This window comes from Alligator mississippiensis, chromosome 4, assembly GCF_030867095.1.
Source record: "Alligator mississippiensis isolate rAllMis1 chromosome 4, rAllMis1, whole genome shotgun sequence".
In the NCBI taxonomy this organism is placed as follows: domain Eukaryota; kingdom Metazoa; phylum Chordata; order Crocodylia; family Alligatoridae; genus Alligator; species Alligator mississippiensis.
The window spans coordinates 130184875-130205034 of record NC_081827.1 but is presented as its reverse complement, the minus strand read 5'-3'; the positions used below and the strand labels follow the sequence as shown (position 1 = coordinate 130205034).

General features: G+C 43.4%; 1 protein-coding gene across 3 annotated transcripts in view; it reads left to right on the top strand.

Moving 5' to 3' along the window:
- PACSIN2 (protein kinase C and casein kinase substrate in neurons 2) overlaps positions 1–20160 on the top strand; it is a 133873-nt gene that overhangs the window by 14556 nt on the left and 99157 nt on the right. The gene's annotated exons all lie outside the window — the stretch shown is intronic.

Here is a 20160-nt window from a genome sequence, read left to right as displayed (position 1 = left end):
TGATGCCCATCTAGCCAGGGGGCCAGGTAAGTGGTTTGGGGCCATTCTCTGGGCTGGATAGGGGGTCTGTTTGTGGGGTGGCATACAGAGTTGGGTGTGGAACCCAGTGCGGTGTCAGGTGCGGCCCTATGCTCTGTGTCATGTCATCCTCCCTGTGGGGCTCCCCCTGGGTCTGGAAATTTGTCTGTTGGGGAAAGGTGGCAGCCAGAGCTGTGGCAGTTAATGCTGCGACACTCCCCCACCACAAAATTTCCAGACCTATGTGGAGAATCATGGACCAAATGATTTCATAGATTTCAAAGACATTAGGGCTGGAAGGGACCTCGGAAGATCATAGAGTCCAGCCCCCTGCCCAAAGGGCAGGAAGTCAGCCGGGGTCATAGGATCCCAGCAAGATAAGCATCCAGTTTGCTCTTGAAGGTGTTCAATGTAGGCACTTGAACCACCTCCGGTGGCAGGCTGTTTCAGACCTTGGGGGCTCGGACAGTAAAGAAATTCTTCCTTATGTCCAGCCTGTAGCTCCATGGGCTGGGTCTGGCCCATAGGTTATAGTTAGGTCTAAAACAAGAAAATGCATACTTTTTTAAACTGATTTCTCTAGCTTCAGCCTTTAGCTATTGGTTCTTGGAATATTTTTGTTTACTAGACGGAAAAGTCATTAACAACATTTTTGTTGCCTGTATTGTTACTAAGACTTATCCAGTCACGCTTGATGATTTTCTTGTTGATAAGATGAACAGAACTCCAGAGGTCTTTTCAGGATAAGGCTTGTTTCTGGTGGTTCTCAACCTCATTAAACTTAAGGGACCCCCTTGGAAAATGGCAGGTTTTACCTTTCACTCATTTTTTGAGTATGGAAAACTAATTAAGCAGTTCGTCTGTTATAAAGAACTCAAAAACAGGTCAGTACGTTTTTGACACACTGGCTTCCTATTTGAAATCACGGTTTATCTTGTGAATCATGTGTTGGGGTTTGCATAGCTAACAGTTTTGATATTCAGCTGTAAAAGGATCTTGTAGTACCCTTGTTGAGAATTGCTAGTGCAATAATTTTCATGGTTCTTCCTCTAATTTCTCTCTGAATTTTCAACATCCTTTTTGAACTACGTATACCAGAATTGGACAGTTGCCAACAAGAGTTGTATCAGTGTTAGATACTGAAGTAATTTAACCTCCCTGTACCTACCCAGTGTCCTTTTGTTTATACAGCCAAAGATCATTTTAGTCCTAATGGCCGTGGTAATATACTGGGAGCTCTTTACGTAGAAAAGATTACTTGACTGACTTCAGATTAGTTAAGGAGAGGTAGTTTGTTATATTAAATTGTTATTTTGAAATGATTCCTCTAGCATGGATTGTTTGAGGACTATGTATCCCTCAGAGTCCTGACCACACTAAGGTGGGAAACAGGTTTAATCCAAGTGTACAGTAGAGATGCTGCTCAGTACTGAGAGAGATTATCTCAACTAGTTGAGAATTTAAAGTAAAAGATCCCCTTAGGGCATTTTGGTGAAAGTCAAAACAATTTGGTTGGCACGCAGAGCTCTTCTGGGGCTAACAAATGCGTATGGACAATATGGCAGCAATGCATTACATCAGCAGACCAGATGAAGTTGAGTCCTCTCAGGAATTCATCTGATTGTGGGACTGTCTTTTATTGTCCTACTGATGGGCCTTAACTCTCCCAGCATGAGTAATAATCTAGTGGACAGGCTCATCAGAGGTTTATCTGATAGTAATGAGTCATCTGAACTTCAATTTTCCACAGCTTTTGCTAATAAGGTTCACATGAGTAGACCCTGCAACACACTTTAGGTGACAGATACCAGAAGGTGATTCTCCAGAGGAGCTCACAAGCTCTTGCTTCCCCTCTCTCTGAGGGTTCCAGATCTGGCATATCCGTTCTCTTTTATATCTGTGATACATAGGGTATTATGCAAGACATCATTTGCATCATTGTGTCCAAGAGCACTAATGTTCTTATGAACAGATCAGTAGTTTAGGAGACCAGTCACTTTGCCTCTCTTGCCTGAACTAATCTTGTAGAACCACAGTACCTGGATCTGATGACATTGCACCCAATGGTGTGGATGCTGCCTGAATAATGAGACACAGAGAGAAACTATCTGCCACAGTTCAGGATATCTTGTAACAGAAAGAGAAACCTTAAACCAGACTGACATCTAAGGCCAGATGGTAGAGATTTCCTATTATGGTTGTTCAAAAAACAAATCTTGATCACTAACGACCTTGATGTCTAAGATACTGGACTACCTGCTTTCCCTGAAAGACCTGGAAATGTCCTTCAGTTTCAAAACAGTGGGCTGGGTGCCAATCTCTGATAGCTACCTTGCAGTTCAAGGCTATGTGGTCACCTTGCATTAAGCAGTTCTGATATTTTTAAAGATATTCATTCATGTTTTGTCAGTTATGTTTTCTTAGATCCTTTCTTCTTAGGATCGTAGCTTAGTTTTCATTGGACTGATGGGTTCAGTCCTATATTTTTTACCTATCCTCTTTACCCCCGCCTATGATAAATCACACCCACCATTCTTTCCACACACCAATTCCCCTTCACCCCCATCAACCACAGAGCCTATTACGTTTTATCATAGAAGGAAATCAAGTTGGTCAGGCACAACTTGCACTTTAATTGCATTGTACTCTGGATAAATTGAAACTCTAGTTGCTGGATGTTGAGAGCTTTTGTTTTTTATTTAGTTAGAACCAAGCCATTTAGGTACAGTCTAAACCAGGGGTCGGCAAGTTTTTGAGCAGAGTGCCAAAAAGACCTGTAACGTTGATTTGTAAGATGTTGGCATGCCGGGGCAGACGATGGGGGCCTGGGTGCAGGCAGCTGTACAGGGGTGTATGAAACCCCAGACCAGCTTTTGTTGCCAATGGTGGGTGCATGCATGCCTCAAGGTGGACGGCAGGAAAGAGGCCGGGGCTGCACTTCCACAACAAAGATTGGGCCCTCACAGCTCCCCTGCTGTCCACGCCGTGGTGTGTGCGCCATGCAAAATGCATTTGTGTGCAGTGGTCTGGTACACATGCCAGGGGTTGCCTACCCCTGATCTAAACACTTCACGGTATTTAAGAGGGCTGAGGGATATTCCATCCACTTCCACAGTCTGTCTAAGCAGATCCTGGTCTGTGTTAAGACTAGTTATGTCAGTGATTAAACTAAGAGGTTCCCTTGGACAAACGGTGCTTCAAGCAGCTTTACTCTAATTTGCCTGGGTAGTGATCCCATATTGGAAAAATGCAGGTCATTAATATCGGTCTCTAGCTACTCATGTGTTTCTATGATTAAGCATCCAGGTCAGACACTGTTTTGAGGAGGATTATCCTGCAACCTCTGTACATGCCCTATAAATAGGGACCTACCTAAATCATGATGAGACAAAAGGTTTTTTTGTGGCTCGCTCACGGTGCACAGAGCTGATTTCTGCCAGCACTTTGTGATGTCTTTGCCTCTTGGCGTTGATTGGCAGAGAGGCCTGAGGGGAAGGGAGGGAGCCACCATCTTCATTGATGAGTGTCCTCTGTGCTGTCCCAACCCTTGATATTGATTGGCAGAGAGGCCTCAGCAGAAGGACGAAGGGGCAGCCGTCATCTTGTCTGCCATGCTTCATGCTGCCCCGCCAGCTGGCACCTTCCTCTTCTGGCAGTGAGGACCACTGGCTCCCACTGGGGACTCAGCATTTTATTTTTATTAAGTTTTGGTTGTTGTTGATTTTGCAGACAATCCCAGATTTCACACTTAATAACCTACACAAATGAAGTAGGTTACTCCCTATAAATGTTCAACTGCCTGCTGATTGTCAAAAGTAGAATCTGTGTGAGCAGTCCTTTAAAACAGTGATGCTCAACCTTTTGGCCTTGCGGGCCAAAAGAGTGGTCTGGGGCAGTCTGCAGTCCAGATCCCACCACATTGCTTGGATCTCACTTATACTGCCCAGGCCTGGCAAACAGAGCCGTGCCCCCAGGGTTCCCCACAGGTTTGGAAATTTGGCAGCAGGGGAGCAGCAATTAACAGCTCTCCTGCTGCCAAATTTTCAGACTTTTGGTGTGTTCTGCAGGTCAGATGACATGGCTCTGTGGGCTGGATCTGGCCTGTGGGTTGGGGGTTGAGCACCCCTGTTTTAAAAGAATGGACACATGTCAGTTATGATGGTTCTGGGAGGTACTTGTGGCATATGGAGATACTTGGGGCACATGGACTTCTTGATATTTCTGTGGAAGTATTTTTGGCTAAGGAGCTAATTGGAAAATCTGGCTATCCTACTCGTGGGCTCAGCAGCCAGAAACGGGTTCATGGCCAGGACTTGGATGTGGTCCCAACAACCCTTGCTGTTAGAAAGAATCCAGTCTCGCATGTGAATTGCAAGAGCACCAGAAGCAGAGTATGTGTGGATACCATATCTCTAAGAATTACAATTGCTGTAAGGTAGATAACAATTATTTTGTTTGCCTAAATCCATTTCAATATCATGGTACTATTAACACTAGATTTATTTTAGGATTGAATTAGAAATTTAGCAAGTATAGCTGATATCTAGTTTTGAGAAAAACCACAACATATAATGCAATAATCTTGATTTCTTTAAGGAATCACTTACCAGCTTTATTCTTTTTTCATTGGGATTGAAAATGCAGCGATTGTATACTGAAGCATGGATTTTTAAATAATTAAATACATTTCTTTTAGAGACTCAAGTCCTCAGGCCTCTTTGTTTCTATCAACGTTAAGTATGTTCATGTACTACCCCTACCTACTCTTGCTTATATGAGGAAAATGTGACTAAACTTAACATGTTTAAGTTTCTTAAGACACTTTTAGGCTCCTAACTCAGGAGAGGAGGGGCATTATTATTTCTGCCATGATAATTTTACTGGATTTTTCTATATCTCTTTTCCAGGTAAAAAGAGTCAAAGGCTTCACTGTGTGCCAAAGTGGCACTAAAGCCATCAAGAAGCTATTTATACTTTTGGCTGGGATACACTGCATTTATTTTATACACCTTAATAAGGAATGATCTATTAAGTTTCTTGATTAACCTTTAAAGGCTTGCATGTTGCTAAAGCTTTATTAAAACATTTGCCCCATTGAACAGTTCATCTGCATAGAGGTATTTTACTGAATTTTAGAGTACCTTTTAAATACCTTGTTTTGCTGGATGACATTTTAGAAGAAAGTGCAGCTCCTAAAAAAAGTAGTGTGAAAAGATGATCTATGACTCAACTGATTGAAGCAGAAATTCTTTTGAGCAATTTCCTCCATAAATGTATTTTGAATGTGTCAGGAGAGACAGATCATAAAAATCTGGCATATTCACCAGAAGATCCAGAATTGGTGCAAACAGAGTTCAGTTTTGTTGATTCAGAAATTACTTGGATTTCCAGAATATTCTTCATATTCTCAGTACATTAGATATTGATGTGAATGTTCTCTCCTATGCCTGCCAAATGGTAAGTCAGGCAAGCCTATAGGGTGACTCTTGACTATTGTAATGTCTTTCCCAAGTTTCTCCTGCAGTTATAGGAGTGGTGCTTCTAAGGGGTTTTCAAAGAAATGTGAATGGGATGTTTGTTGGTTGGCTTGTTCATGGTCAGTCAGTAATAATGTTAGGATCTTTTACCTACTGTCAGTCTGGAAATGCTGATTAAAAATTGCTTGTTTCTCACCTCTTCAAAACTAGGGAAATTTCATAAGACAGCATCATCAATACATAGTCAAAGTTCATGAGCAGTTTTTTTTTAATTCTTTAAGGCAAATAATATTCACTTCTTCCCTGCTATCCACCTGAAGTGTAAAAGAGTTTGAAACCCAATATTTCACTTAGTTTTCATGAACACTTTCATCTATTTTTTCTTGGTTTAGTTCCTGGATCAAGAGGCAGTTCTTAATGCATCATTGATCTTCCATTCGATATTGGTGTTCAGAGAGAGAAATGTAGCATAGGGTCATAGATCAGGTTGGCCAAGACTACCTGATTAACAGTCCACTTAATTCTGTTTAGCAAGGAGACCATCATGGGCACTTTTACATGTGCTTGGGGGGCAGGGTGGGCAGTGCTTTAATTTATTAGAGTGGCTCTTGGAGCCATGCTAAAGCTCTGCCCTGTCTCGTGCATCAGTGCACACTTAAAAATGGCAGTGGGGGCGCTTGAACTAAAGCTCATTTGACAAGCTTTAGTTCAAGCACCTCTGCTGCCATTTTTAAGTGTGGGGACACTGATGCACGAGACTCAGAAGGCTGCTGGAGCACAGTAATTGCCACGCTCCAGCAGACTCAATTAATCAGGTTTTGGAATTCCAGCATGTCAGAACAGCCTCCACATTCATGTATAGGTATCTCATGTTTTTTTTTTCCCCAAATGCATCTGGCTTTCCCTTAAGAACCTGAGAGAGGTGTCCTTCCCCAACCCCCATGACTAGCTCATATGCCCTTTCCATCCAAATTTTCTTTAATATACAAACTTATCCTCTTTGTTACTGCTACTACTATACTGTGGGAAATTTGCCTCCACTCAGGGTTTAGATTGGCACCTGCCATCTGTCAGTTCAGTGGAAAGAGAACACTTACCAGTTGTGAAGCAGGGAAAATATTGCCAATACTTGGAATCTGCATCTTGGTAGAATAGTTTGTCATAACTCTTTCATTAGATTCTAATGCCAAAACATTTAAAGTCTTTTCTATCTGAATTTAATGTGACTGTATCTTGAATAGAAGACTAATTGGCATGACATTGCATCCTTTTAATAGCTGAACTCCTTACCATTAAAGTTTTTGTTCCTTCTTTGCAGAATGTGCAGTCAGAACAATTTTGAGTTAATATCCTTTCTTTAGGAATTTGTGGAGTTAAAATCTTTAGTTCCATCAGTCCAGTTCTTTATTGTGCTTCCCAGCCAGCAGCTGCTGCACACCTCTTGATTCCATCCGTAAAACAAGAAAACCTGCATCTCTCTGAATTCTCTTTAGATTAAAAAAGTGCTGTTTGAAAGAGTAGGGAGATCGATTGGCTGTCTCCACCTAAGTAGGCACTTGATTTGGAATTAAGTGCTGTCCTGTGCTAACACAACTGTGAGTATTGGCTTCTACAGGCAGTACCAATAGGATTCATAGATTCATAGACGTTAGGGTCGGAAGGGACCTCAATAGATCATCGAGTCCGACCCCCTGCATAAGCAGGAAAGAGTGCTGGGTCTAGATGACCCCAGCTAGATGCCTATCTAACCTCCTCTTGAAGACCCCCAGGGTAGGGGAGAGCACCACCTCCCTTGGGAGCCCATTCCAGACCTTGGCCACTCGAACTGTGAAGAAGTTCTTCCTAATGTCCAGTCTAAATCTGCTCTCTGCTAGCTTGTGGCCATTATTTCTTGTAACCCCCGGGGGCGCCTTGGTGAGTAAAGCCTCACCAATTCCCTTCTGTGCCCCCGTGATGAACTTATAGGCAGCCACAAGGATATGCCATTAAATTTACGTTTTCATTTAGGTTTTCTAAAGAGGTCATCAGGTTTGAAAGATTGCCTTGGAAAGCTCAACCAGGTTACCATATCTGTTATAAAAGAGAAAAGGATGTGGGGTATGGTTTTATGTATTTCAATGTCATCCAAAATGAAGGACTCCTACTCAGCCAAAATAAATAGAAGTACTGAAAAGGAACACTAAATTTAGTCATGTCAGTTTAAAAAAGGTATATCTTTTTAGATCTGGTATTCAGGTTGTACCTGTATTAGTCTAGAGGAAAAAGCAATCAGGACTTGTGGTAGAGATGTGATATCTTTTAGTAGACCAATAAATAAAGGTAGTCTAATAAAATTATAAAAAGATGGTCTAATAAGTAATACAAGGTGGTCTAAAAGATATCACCTCTACCATGAGTCTTTTTAGATTCTTTTAAGCATTATTTCTGCTACTTATTTATCTTTTTTTTGTTTCTTTTTTGGAAAAAAGTATTTTTCCTTTTGTTGGGCAGAAACCTTGCACAGAGTTGGGGTTTGACATGCTAATATCAAATGCAGAAAATATAACTGGAAAAAATATATTTTCCTCTGATGTTAACTACCATGAACTTATCTGTGTTACCTTCAGTAAATATGGTATAATGACTTGAACTTTTTAATTCTGTAGTTTTTATTTTTTCTCAGTGGCAGGAAATACTTATTTGGATGTTTTCTGTTATTGAAATCTACTAGCTGAGGCCTATATAAAGATACATTTGTAAGTTTGGTGGTTTCAGGAGTTAATATTTAGTCCATGCTGTGCCATCATCTATCTGGGTGCAAGAGGAATGTTAGAGAGAGTATCCTGTTAAATCCTTAGCTGATATACTGGTGATAGTTGGTTTTAGATGGATCCTTTCTTATCTGTTGAAAGAGGAGGTATCTCTTTGTGCTTTGTACTTCAGACTATCTTATGTACATGGTAGCAGGGAATTCTGCTCCTTTACCTTTCCCGTATCATACTTAAGAGAACCAGCTCATGCTAAATGTGGCTTTTCCAAATAGTGATGGTGACGTGTGTGTGTGTGTGTGTGTGTGTGATGCATTGGTTTGGTTTGGCTTGTCATAGATCCTATTTCAAACTTTTGATGGAGTGAAAGGTTAGTGAAGCTGGTGGTTTACCAGTTTCATTACGTTAGGACTTGAGTAAATTGAGCAGCAGATAAGTTGCCAAAAGTGTGTTTTTGAGCCTTTGGGGAGAGAATTGGTTTACATTAAAAGGATGTCTTTTGTATTTAAGAGGTACAGAAAAAGCAAGCTTATGCTTAAATTCAAAAGTTTAAGAGGTACAGAAATGATAATTCACCCTTCCTCAATTCATCACCAGTAAAAGGAAGAGGGAGGCGCTCTGCATCCAGTGTGCTGTGTTGCTTTTTTATTTAGGTAAGTGTGCCATGGGGTGAAAAAGGTTGGGAAATGCTGTTCTATATGTACAGCAATTCTTAGTCCCTTTAAGCTGAACTGCATGACAGCAGCCCTTTGCAGGTGGAATTTCACGTGATACTACACTTTCTTATTTAAGTCTATATAAATCAAAACGTTTTCATATCTGTCTCTAGTGGGTTATGGAATAGAGAAAATCCCACACAATTTACTGATTCATTTTGATGCACTGGCTGGGGGAGTAGTTAACTGATTGCACGATTTCACAATGATTACACACTTAATTTATACAACACAATTTTATTTTAAAACTCTTTGCTACGTATATAACACTGCTTAGCTTTAAGAAACAGCACAAACATTAAAAACACAATAATTACATATATCAGAAACAATGCTCCGAATGCACTTCCTTCCCAAACAATACTATAAGAATTAGTGTTACAAAAACAACTACAATTACAACTAAAAGTTAAATTTGAATCAATACTATTATTTTTCATAATATACTTACAATCCTAGAATTCCAAGAAGCCAAATACCAAAATATGGTTTCATTCCTCAGTAGTACGATTCAATGGGTTGGCCTCAGTAGTACGGTTCAATGAAATGGGCTCATCAGTACAATTCAATAGGCTGGCCTCAGCACTGATAGGACTAAGTCCCCTTCCTTCAGTCCTTTTCAGGTGCTCCGCGGCTTCAGCGTGAACTAAGAGATTCGTGTTCACGGAGAGGGTGGTTTCAGGTGATCAGTCTGAACCGGGCTATACTTGCGATTTTTCCTTCGTTGTTCTACAAATATAGTTACCTCCAAATTGGGACAGCAAGTTACCGTTTTTATTGAGCAAGTTGCCGTCAGCGGGCTCCTCCTACTCAATATATGGTTGCTCCCAAATTTGGGCTCGGATCTTACTCATCAGATTCTTTTACCTTTGCTGAGGATTTTAAATTACCTTTGGAACTTCCATATCACTGCAAATGCCCTTTTCTTACCAACCTGGTCAAAAGGCCTCAGGGTTTGATCTCTTGGAATTCAGGATATTTGCTCTCTTTGTAAAAGATTTCTAAAAGATGAAATTTAAATTAAGACTTTAAGCGAAGTCAGGATCTTTTGCACGTAGTCCCAAAACAATGAACTAGATAAGGAGATAAATCTTATCTTCTTCCTGAAACTGGCTAATGGGCAACCTTTACAAACATTCAAACTATTTCATTCAATATGACAATATCAATTCCCAGTAGAATGCTTTTCTCACAGGTAGTAGTGGACGAATCCAGGCCTGGGAAATGGACTCATTAATGCATCAATATTTATGGCAGAAATACATCTGGGCAGCACAGTTGCTCAATGTCAACAATTACTCACAGCTAGGGAAAGACCAATAAGCTGTCTGTGGAGAGTGGTAATGCTGGTCTACCTTGCTTTTTTTTTTTACAAAGTAAGTCAAACATACAAGCATTTAAGCATTTTCTAGCAGAAAGGCACCACAGCACTACTATTCAAGTAATCTTCCTTTTGATGCTTTGGCAGAGAGAAATCAGATTTAAGCATGTCAGTAAACTACATACTATAAAGTAGTTCTCTGTGCCAGTATCTAATAGATTCAGGATAGACATGTATGTACTCACAAAACCCATGCATCTTTCCTTGAAAACTTAGCCATTTAAAATTGTTGTGTGTTTTAAGTAAGGAAGCTAATTTCTGTGCTGGAATGGAGGCATAGTGATGATGACAAAATTGGCTGCCTTGGGTTGGCTACCTCCTCCCTTCCCCGCAGGAGAAGGGCATTTAAGAGAGGGCAAATTCTGCTGCTCAGTCAAAAGCCAGAAGTTTAATAGTGTCCCAACTGCTGCCTAATTGGCTGAGCAGCCAAAAACCGCTGCCAGTTCAACAGTAGCTGACAGGGTTAAACCTCTAGCTTTTGGCTGAGCAAGAAGAGGAGAGCAAGTGACACAGACTTTGCCTGTTTCTGCCCCTGCTCCATGTAGCTTGAAATCAGCCATGACTGGAAAAAAACCTTTTTTGCTGTATTTGACCTTCCTAAAACAAGGTGCATATCATATTTGGGGGTGGTGAGCAAGTATAATTTGAATGGGTTTGTATTGAATGAGTCCTGCGCAAACTTGCTGTCCAACTTTGTCAAAAGGGAACATATTGTTAGAATGTATACTGTATTTACTCAAATCCAAGACAACTTCAAATTTAAGACAACCCTCCCTATAATTAGATTCTATAAATTATACATTTGTTACAGTTTTCCATGTGTAGACTCTAATTATTGGAAGATTATCTTAAATTATCTCTCCACAGCTGCAGCAGGGAGCAAGGGGACAGACCCCCCCGCCCCTTGCTGCCTTTCCCTTTTGCCTCTTGTGCCTGTGTCTGCTACCTGTTTTCCCATTGCCCCCACCATGTGCCCCCCTGTGCCTGTCCCTCTCCTGCCTATACTCCATGCCACCTGCACCTTCTTGTCCCTTATGTTCTGGGTAGTGCTGGCTCTGTTTCTGGGGCAGTCAGTGTCCTGGCTCCAGCTAGACCTGGCCAAGCAGAAGCAGTGGTAGCAGTTCCCAGACTGGCCAGATTGGGGCTGGGGGTAAGTGACCAGGGGAGAGGAGAAGGGAAGAGGTGCATTCCCTCTTTTCCTTCCCCCAAAGTGTATACCACTGGTCCCATTGCCTCCATGTATTCCCCACCTCTACCCTGTATTTCCTCTACCATTGGCCCCCTGTTCTGCTGCATGAGCTGCCTTGGACCAGGTCAGGCACTGAAGCTGCCACTAGCCCCAGACTGGTACTTGAATCTGAGATGAACCTTGGCCTCCCCCCACCCATGTTGATTGTGGGGGAAAGGTGGGGAATCCTGTCTTGAATTTGAATAAACAGGGTGAATCCTCTCTGTGCATTAGCAGTTTAACTTATGACAGTAGAATGTTTTATCATGAAATCTCAAGCCATACTGTGTCTGTAGAGACTACACATATACTCTGCATGCAGAAAACTTAGGATCAAGCTCTTCTTGTTAAAACATGAAGGGATTAAAATGCTTACATACAAAATTAAAGTAGTACCAATGATAAAGAAATATATTGTACTGCCTAAATACTAAACTTGAATTGACTTTTAAACTTGTGTAAACAGGAGAACAAATCAACAACTGCTCTCTCTGAGGGAAGTCTTTGGTCTTGTCATTTCCATTGCAAGATTAGCAGTAGAAGTGTTCTTATTTCAGATTCCACTGGGCTTTCATAGAATTGCGAAACTATTCCTCTTTTGCCAACTTTAGTGGACATTACATTGATTCAGAATCAGTTTAACATAGAATATTGTATAGGATATTGAGAGAGAGAGAGAGAGAGAGAGGGGATTTTTCTATTGCAATATGGAGGACTTTCCCCTGAGTCACAGTTAGTTTTAGGGTTAGCTTACCACTTCTGTTCCTTGGTTAAGCAGAGTAATGACAAAAAAGTAATGCAGCAGTGGCATGGATACTGTTTTATCTTTCAGAAATTAAAATATTTTTTTAAACAGATGCATGCAGAACAAGGCATGCATTTTTTGTGCCCTTAGAACTGTTTTAAAAATGCAGTGCGCTTTATTGTAATGACAGGCACAAACTTCTCAAATAGTGTGGTGAGCTGCTGTAGAATGTGTAACCTCTGGGATAATTTTCATGTTTTCTAGCCAGCTATGCAGATACTTGGGTAATAAATCCAGACTGATTAACAACTGCTGTTTAGAAAGAGGTAGCTAACTGAAGTTAGGCAAAAGGCAGGGCAGGGTGGCACCTTACGCCTCTCTCTAAAAAAGTTAGTCTATGAGCCTTTGTAATTGGCAGATGCTATGAATGTTTAACTAGTCATATTTCTGCTATTATGACTTGTAGAGGACAGCTCTTTAAGTAGAAGAAAAACGCTGCCACAGGAGAAATGTGAAATGGTCCCAATACTACTACTTTGGTATCTAAACTCACTCCTTTTACTGTATATTCCCCCTTCGTTTTTAAGTGTACCTTTTAAAAAGTATCTGTTTAAAATAGACATTTTAACCCTTGCACTTGTCTTGGAATGTCAGCAAGATATCTGAATATGAACAATATATATTTGAGAAAGCAGGGTAGATTTGCATTTTATGGACTAATTTGGAGATGGATAAGCTTTTGTGAGCCCAAGCTCTTCTTACTTTAACGGTGACAGCATCTGATGAAGTGATTTCAAAGAAAAGTTGACCAGTGCACAATATACCATTTAAATTCTGAACAGTTGATTCTGAATTATGATTACTCAGGTTACCCAGAGAGGTGGTAGAAGACCCATTCTTGGAGGTTTTCAGAACCTGGGTAGACAAAGCTTTGGCTGGGATGATCTACTTGGGGATGAGCTTTGAGTAGGTGTTTGAACCTCCTGAGGTTCTTTCCAACCCCAACTTTCTGTGATTCTGGGCTTACGAATCTCTGATTTAGTTAGTCTGTACCCTGCCTTCTGTCTGACTTCAGACTAATACAGATGACTACCTCTCTATAATCCAGAAAGTATTATTGGATGTCTCAGTGAATATTTAAAGAGATATAGACTGAAGTTTAGGCATCCCAGCATAAATTTAAAAACTACATAGAACCCAAAAGTGGTTGGTATTACTTTTTATTGGCAGTTATTTTATTCATCAAATGAATAACTGTGCTATTTATTCTAAGATTATTTCTTTTTTTATCAATTTATTAATCATCCTTAAAAATACCACCATTAAACCAGATCAGTGGGTCCCATGCTTGAGTCAGATGATTTCAGGCCTTCAGCACGAAAGACATCCAATATCTTGGATCAAGTGAAATCTTTCATTTTTCATGTTTCAACACATCTAGTTGATTATATAGTGGAATGCTCTCACATGTCTGCTTACAATCTTTGTTGTGAACCCTTTCTGAAATGGAATGGAATACCAGGTGCAGAACTCCCCGGGTTGCTGTGTCTAGGTTTTATTATCTTTCATAGATTTCATAGACATTAGGGCTGGAAGGGACCTCGGAAGATCATAGAGTCCAGCCCCCTGCCCAAAGGGCAGGAAGTCAGCTGGGGTCATAGGATCCCAGCAAGATAAGCATCCAGTTTGCTCTTGAAGGTGTTCAATGTAGGCGCTTGAACCACCTCTGGTGGCAGGCTGTTCCAGACCTTGGGGACTCAGACAGTAAAGAAATTCTTTCTTATGTCCAGCCTGAAACAGTCTTGAAGTAGTTTATGACCATTCGACCTAGTCGTCATCCCTTGGGGCGCTCTGGTGAACAAACATTCCCCCAGATACTGGTGGTCACCCCTGATCAACTTATAGGTGGCCATCAGATCACCCCTGAGCCTGCGCTTTTCCAGGCTAAAGAGCCCCAGGGCTCTCAGCCTGTCATCGTAGGGTCTGCTTCCCTGACCTTTGATCATGCGTGTGGCTCTTCTCTGGACTCTCTCAAGCTTTTCCACATCCTTTTTGAATTGCGGAGCCCAAAACTGGACGCAGTACTCCAGCTGTGGCCTCACTAAGGCCGAGTACAAGGGGAGAATGACGTCCCGGGATTTGCTTGAGAAGCATCTATGGATGCAAGCCAGCATTTTGGTCGCTTTACTAGCCGCAGCATCGCACTGCAGGCTCATGTTCATCTTGTGGTCAATGATGACCCCCAAGTCTCTTTCTTGCATAGTGCTAGCCAACATAGCACTGCTGAGCCTATAAGGATCCCGGGGGGTTTTCTTCCCAAGGTGGAGAACCTTGCATTTATCGGCGTTGAACACCATCAGATTCTTGTCCGCCCACTTGCTGAGCCTGTCCAGGTCAGCCTGGATCACCCGCCTGTCTTCTGGTGTGGATGCTTTGCCCCAAAGTTTGGTGTCATCAGCGAACTTGGCCAGTCCGCTTCTGACTCCAGTGTCCACATCGTTAATGAAGATGTTGAACAGTATGGATCCAAGGACAGAGGCTTGGGGGACCCCACTGATCACAGGACACCACGATGAGTGACTTCCATCAATTACTACCCTCTGGGTCCAACCCCGGAGCCAATTTTCCAGCCAGTGGATCGTGGAGGACCCAAGATGACAATTGGCCAGTTTCTCCAAGAGGCGATCATGGGAAACCAGATGGAAGGCTTTTTTGAAGTCAAGATATATGACATCAATCTCTTCTCCCTTGTCCAGGTGATAGGTCACCTGGTCGTAGAAGGAAATGAGATTGGTCAAGCAAGACCTACCCGCAACAAACCCGTGCTGGCTATCCCTTAAGATGTTGGCGTCGGCCAGTCCATTAAGGATGGCCTCCTTAATAAACTTTTCTAAGATCTTCCCCGGGATAGAAGTCAGGCTAATGGGCTTATAGTTAGCGGATCCACTTTCTTCCCTTTCTTGAAGATAGGCACCACATTGTCCTTCTTCCAGTCTTCGGGCACTACACCAGAGCGCCAAGAGTTTTCAAAGATCCGTGCTAGAGGCTGGGCTATGATGCTCGCCAGCTCCTTGCGTACCCTGGGGTGAAGATTGTCAGGGCCAGCTGACTTGAAGGTATCCAGCTTCTCAAGATGTTCCTTCACGAAGTCAGCATCAATGGAGGGCAGGGGATCACCCTCACTCGGACTTCCCTGTCCTGTAGCGGGCATGGGCGTCCCATGGGACTGATGAAAGACCGACGCAAAGTACCTATTTAATAGGTTGGCTTTTTCCTGGGCGTCAGTTGTCAGTTGCCCCATCTGGTTCAGCAGGGGTCCAAGATTGCCCCTGCTTTTCCTCCGGCTCCCCACATATCTGAAAAAGGACTTTTTATTGTCTTTGATGCTAAAAGCTAGTTGGAGTTCAGTTGCAGCCTTGGCTTTCCTGGTCTGCTCCCTACAGGACTGGACCAGTGCAGAATAATCCTCCTTGGAGGTGACTCCCATCCTCCATCCTTTGTAGGCCTTTCTTTTTAGCCTCAGAGGTCTGCTAGGTCCCTGGAGAGCCAGGGGGGCTGCTGTGCCCTCTTGCTGCCTTTCCTCCGAGATGGAATAGACTTAGTTTGTGCTTTGAGGATCGCTCCCTTGAGGAGCAACCACTCTTCTTGAACTCCCCTCTCCCCGTGGTCATGGTCTCTTAGGGCCTCACTGACAAGCCTCCTGAGCTTGTCAAAGTCGGCTTTCCTGAAGTCAAGGGCTTCCGTGTTGCTGACTGACTTGCCAGCTTTTCGGCGGATGGTGAAGGTGATGAGCTCGTGGTCGCTGTCACCCAGCTTCCCATCGATCACTAGGTTGCCGACTAGGTCATCCCCAGTAGCCAGTACCAGGTCGAGCAGCGCTTTGCCTCTCGTTGGCCCATAGACTTCTTGAGTCAGGTAGGGGTCATCCATGCACGAGAGGAAGCTTTGCGACCGCTCAGATTTTGCTGAGCGATCCTCCGACGAGATGTCCGGGTAATTGAAGTCACCCATGACAACCATGGTCCTGGAGCATGCGGCCTCAGCCAGCTCCCGGGCAAACTCCTGGTCAAGCTCAGGACTTTGGGTGGGAGGTCTGTAGTAGACTCCCACCATTGTGTCCCCTGTGCCGTGTTCCCCACAGATTTTAACCCAGAGGGTCTCCAGCCGTCCACCCTGGTTGCCAATATCGGCTTGCAGAGACGCGTAGCTTTCCTTAACATAGAGAGCTACACCCCCGCCCCTTTTCTCTACACGATCCCTCCTGTACAGGGTATAGCCATCTATATCCGTGGTCCAGTCATGGGTGGAGTCCCACCAGGTCTCCGTTATCCCTATGACATCATAATTATTTGCACTGAGCAGGAGGATGAGTTCCTCCTGCTTATTCCCCAAGCTCCTGGCATTTGTGTACAGGCAAGCAAGTGTCCCCTGGGGGGCTCCTTCCTTGCCCACAGATTTTACTAGGGCTGGGGCAGGGGTGGGCTCCCTTAAGTGCCTTGAACTGCTGGCTTTGCAAGGATTGCTCAGTGGGCCAGCAGTGGCGGTAGTCCCCCTGTCCCCCAGCGGGCTTAGTTTAAACTTAGTTTATATCTTTAATATAGTACAAGACAGTGTACAAGAAGATTGTGCTTTTCTTTTAAGTGCTGTGGTTGGAAAGCGTCAGGATTAAGATTTCACAAATAACCTTGACTCTCCTTTCTGCATGTATTATGATAATGTTATATTAATGTAATACTGTCAACAACAATATACTGTTGTTATATTTTTTTCCCTTTCAACAAAAGATTAGCTCCTTGTATCACCCACAAAAATCCTTGCCTTGTATTTTTTTTTCATTCTTTCATACTTCATTTTCAAATCAGTGGTGCATTGTTTTTATTCATTAAGCTCTTTTTGTAATCCATTCTCTCATTAGTATACCGTCATACTTCCTTTTACCCCATACCTACAGTAGATTTATGTGCAGCAGTAAGTTATTCATTAGATGAGCTCTTGATACACTTAAGTAAAATTTTTTCTGCATATTCTTAGTACACATTTTTCATCAAATGCTCATTATTGATCAAGTAGAGACAGTGTTCAACCCGCACCTACTTTGGCTGTAAAAACTGGTTAGAAAAACAGATTTTTTTTCTTCTGATTTCTTCTTTGACTAATGCAGAGCAACCTGAAGTAATTATGCAGACAGGGCTTTGCAGTGATAGTCCGTTGTATTGCCTAGAATAGGAGTGTTCAACCTCTGGTCCATGGGGCGGGAAATTTGGCAGCGAGGAAGCAGTAGCAGTTAATACAGACACTTTCTAAGCACAAACCCTAAGCACAGTGGCGGTCAGAGCCAACTCATGTCCCCTTCCCTTTGTACAGCTGGGCCATGCCCCCCACCCCACCACAGGGCTGGGTTGGGGCCCCTTCCCCTACTGTAGGACTCAGCTGGAGCCAAGTCAAGCCCCCTTCATCCTTCCCATCTCCCTGCAGGACTGGGTCAAGTCCCCTTCCTGTCATGGAGCCAGGCTGCCCCCCACCCCTCTCCACATAGCCAGATGCGAAAGTGCCATGCCTGCCCCAGGAGCCAGATTGAGACCAGCAGACACATCTGGCCCATAGACAGATTGGGCGCTGCTCATCTCTCCCACCAAGCCAAAAAGACATTGAGCACCACTGGTGTAGACAGGTCACTCGTTCCAGTAACATTGGAACACCATAACAAGTAGATGAATATGACTACGGTGGCTAAGATTTTGCCCTGTGATCAGTGTTCCCTCTAAGGTGTAGTGATCCATGAGTGCGCCACTTCAGTCCATTTCCGAATTGGTCCCACCTGCCCCTTTTCGCAGTCTGAACAAATTATTCTCACTACATTATTTGGGAGAAAAGAGTCTTGAAATACTAAACTATATATCTATATATATATATTATATACTAAACTATGTATAAAAAAACCCATTTTATTTATGCCTCTGATCTAAGCAGCTCTCTTCCATCTGTGTAGTTTTAAGAATTTTTTTTTTGTGCATGCCTCTTGTTTGCAATAGTTGTTCTCCGATGACTACAAAGTGTACAGTAAAAAAAAAAAAAAATATGAAACCCTAACAAAACAGAAAAGTTTATGTATAATCCTCCACCTGAGGAGAGCATGCAAAAGAGAATGGATTGTGTCATGACCCAAAGGTCTACTTTTTTGTGTGTGCTTCGGCACTAGAATTATCCCCGTGGGTTTACAGCTTCATTGCATGGTGGAGTTCTGCTGCACAGAGAACCCGCGTGCAAGGAAGAGAGTTCCCGCCACTTTGCAGCTGTCTTTGCAGGGTGCATTTTCTTTGCAACACAGAAATGCACGGTGCAAAGAGTTCCCGCTCTTCGAATGCAAATTCGTTCCCCGCTATTGGCTAGTTCTAAATTATTCCCACGTGGCGGCTAGCGATTGGCCTGCTAGCCGTATAAGAGGCTTGAGCAGTTTCCGCCCAAGCTGAAGAGAACTCCACATCCATCTCGTGGGGACTCTGGGTGCGCGGCAGGGTCATCGAAGCCCTGTGTGTTACTCAGAGGAGTTTGGCGGCCTGATCCACCGCCCACCTCTTCCCGTCTTCGAGCGGTAACTTTCTATAAGACGTATCGACGAGTTTTCTATTTTGAGGCGCGCTTGTCCTGGACATCCAGAGTTCTGTCTGCGTGGAGCCTAGCAAACTCCACGTGATTGTTCGTGTTTTCTGTTTGTAACCGCAACTCAAGCAAGTTTTTCAGCCTGCACCGCGACCATCTCGGTGTAAGTAAACAATCTTAAAATCAACCGTTACGTGTCTGTGCCTAATTCTAGCTCGGTGCCCGCCCTCTCCGACCCGGCGTGCCCGGGCTGCCGGCCACAGCCCGCGTGCAGCGCGACAAAGGGCCCGGGTCCGACCCGCCCCGCACAGATTACATGTGACAGACATAGATCATATCCATTAATATACTCTGTAAAGCTCTCAGGTACTGTAAAACACTGAAGGTATATAAGAACAATAGAATAAATGGAATAGTACATCGCTATATACAGTCCAGTTATCTGGGACATTTATAACATTGCCTCCGTGCCTTCACAGCCTTTGAAAGTGGCGTGGAGCCATGTGTGTCCTGCTGCTGGGCGGACCAGTCAGCAAGGAGGCACGTGGTGTCGGGCTCGGGTCGAAGCTTGCCCAAAGGGGATGGGGAACAGAGCAGTTCCCTGGAGTCAGCGGAGCCCACATGGTGCCCGGCTCTGCCCCAGCCCCTGTCCCCACCCCCGCCTCACCTCGGGGAGGGAGCCACTGCCTGCCCCGTGCCGCTCTCCTTCGCCGCAGGGATGCCAGCATGGTGAGGGGTGGAGCACAGCCAAGTGGTAACTTATTGCCAGTAAGTGTCCCACCAGGAAGCTGCAGCTCAGCTCCTCTCAGGGCAGGTGCGCAGCATTAAAAAGTTCATGTGCAGCAGGATTTTTTTTTGTGCGTGGCTGCGCACATGCGTAGCTTAGAGGGAACCTTGCCTGTGATGCCACCTACAGATCTTTCTCAGTTGTTTCTATCACAGCTTATTCTTGGGGAAAACTTCAAGGCATTTTGCACAAATAAATAAGCCAATGCAGCAGTGTGGGTTAGTAGCCTACATGAAAACTAACTCAGTGCATCACTAGTAGAATGGGGTGTGTAACCCAGTTAAATGTACGTACAAATTCAAATGTAAGAAGAACCAGTACTTAAAGTAATCCAAATAAGTGATTAGAAGGACTTTCTAGTTGCTGATTGCTTTCTGTTTATATTAATTATAGCTGTGGATTACTTGTGTGATGAACTTCAACATCAAGCAGAGTTAATTTGTTCTGTTGGTTGAGATACA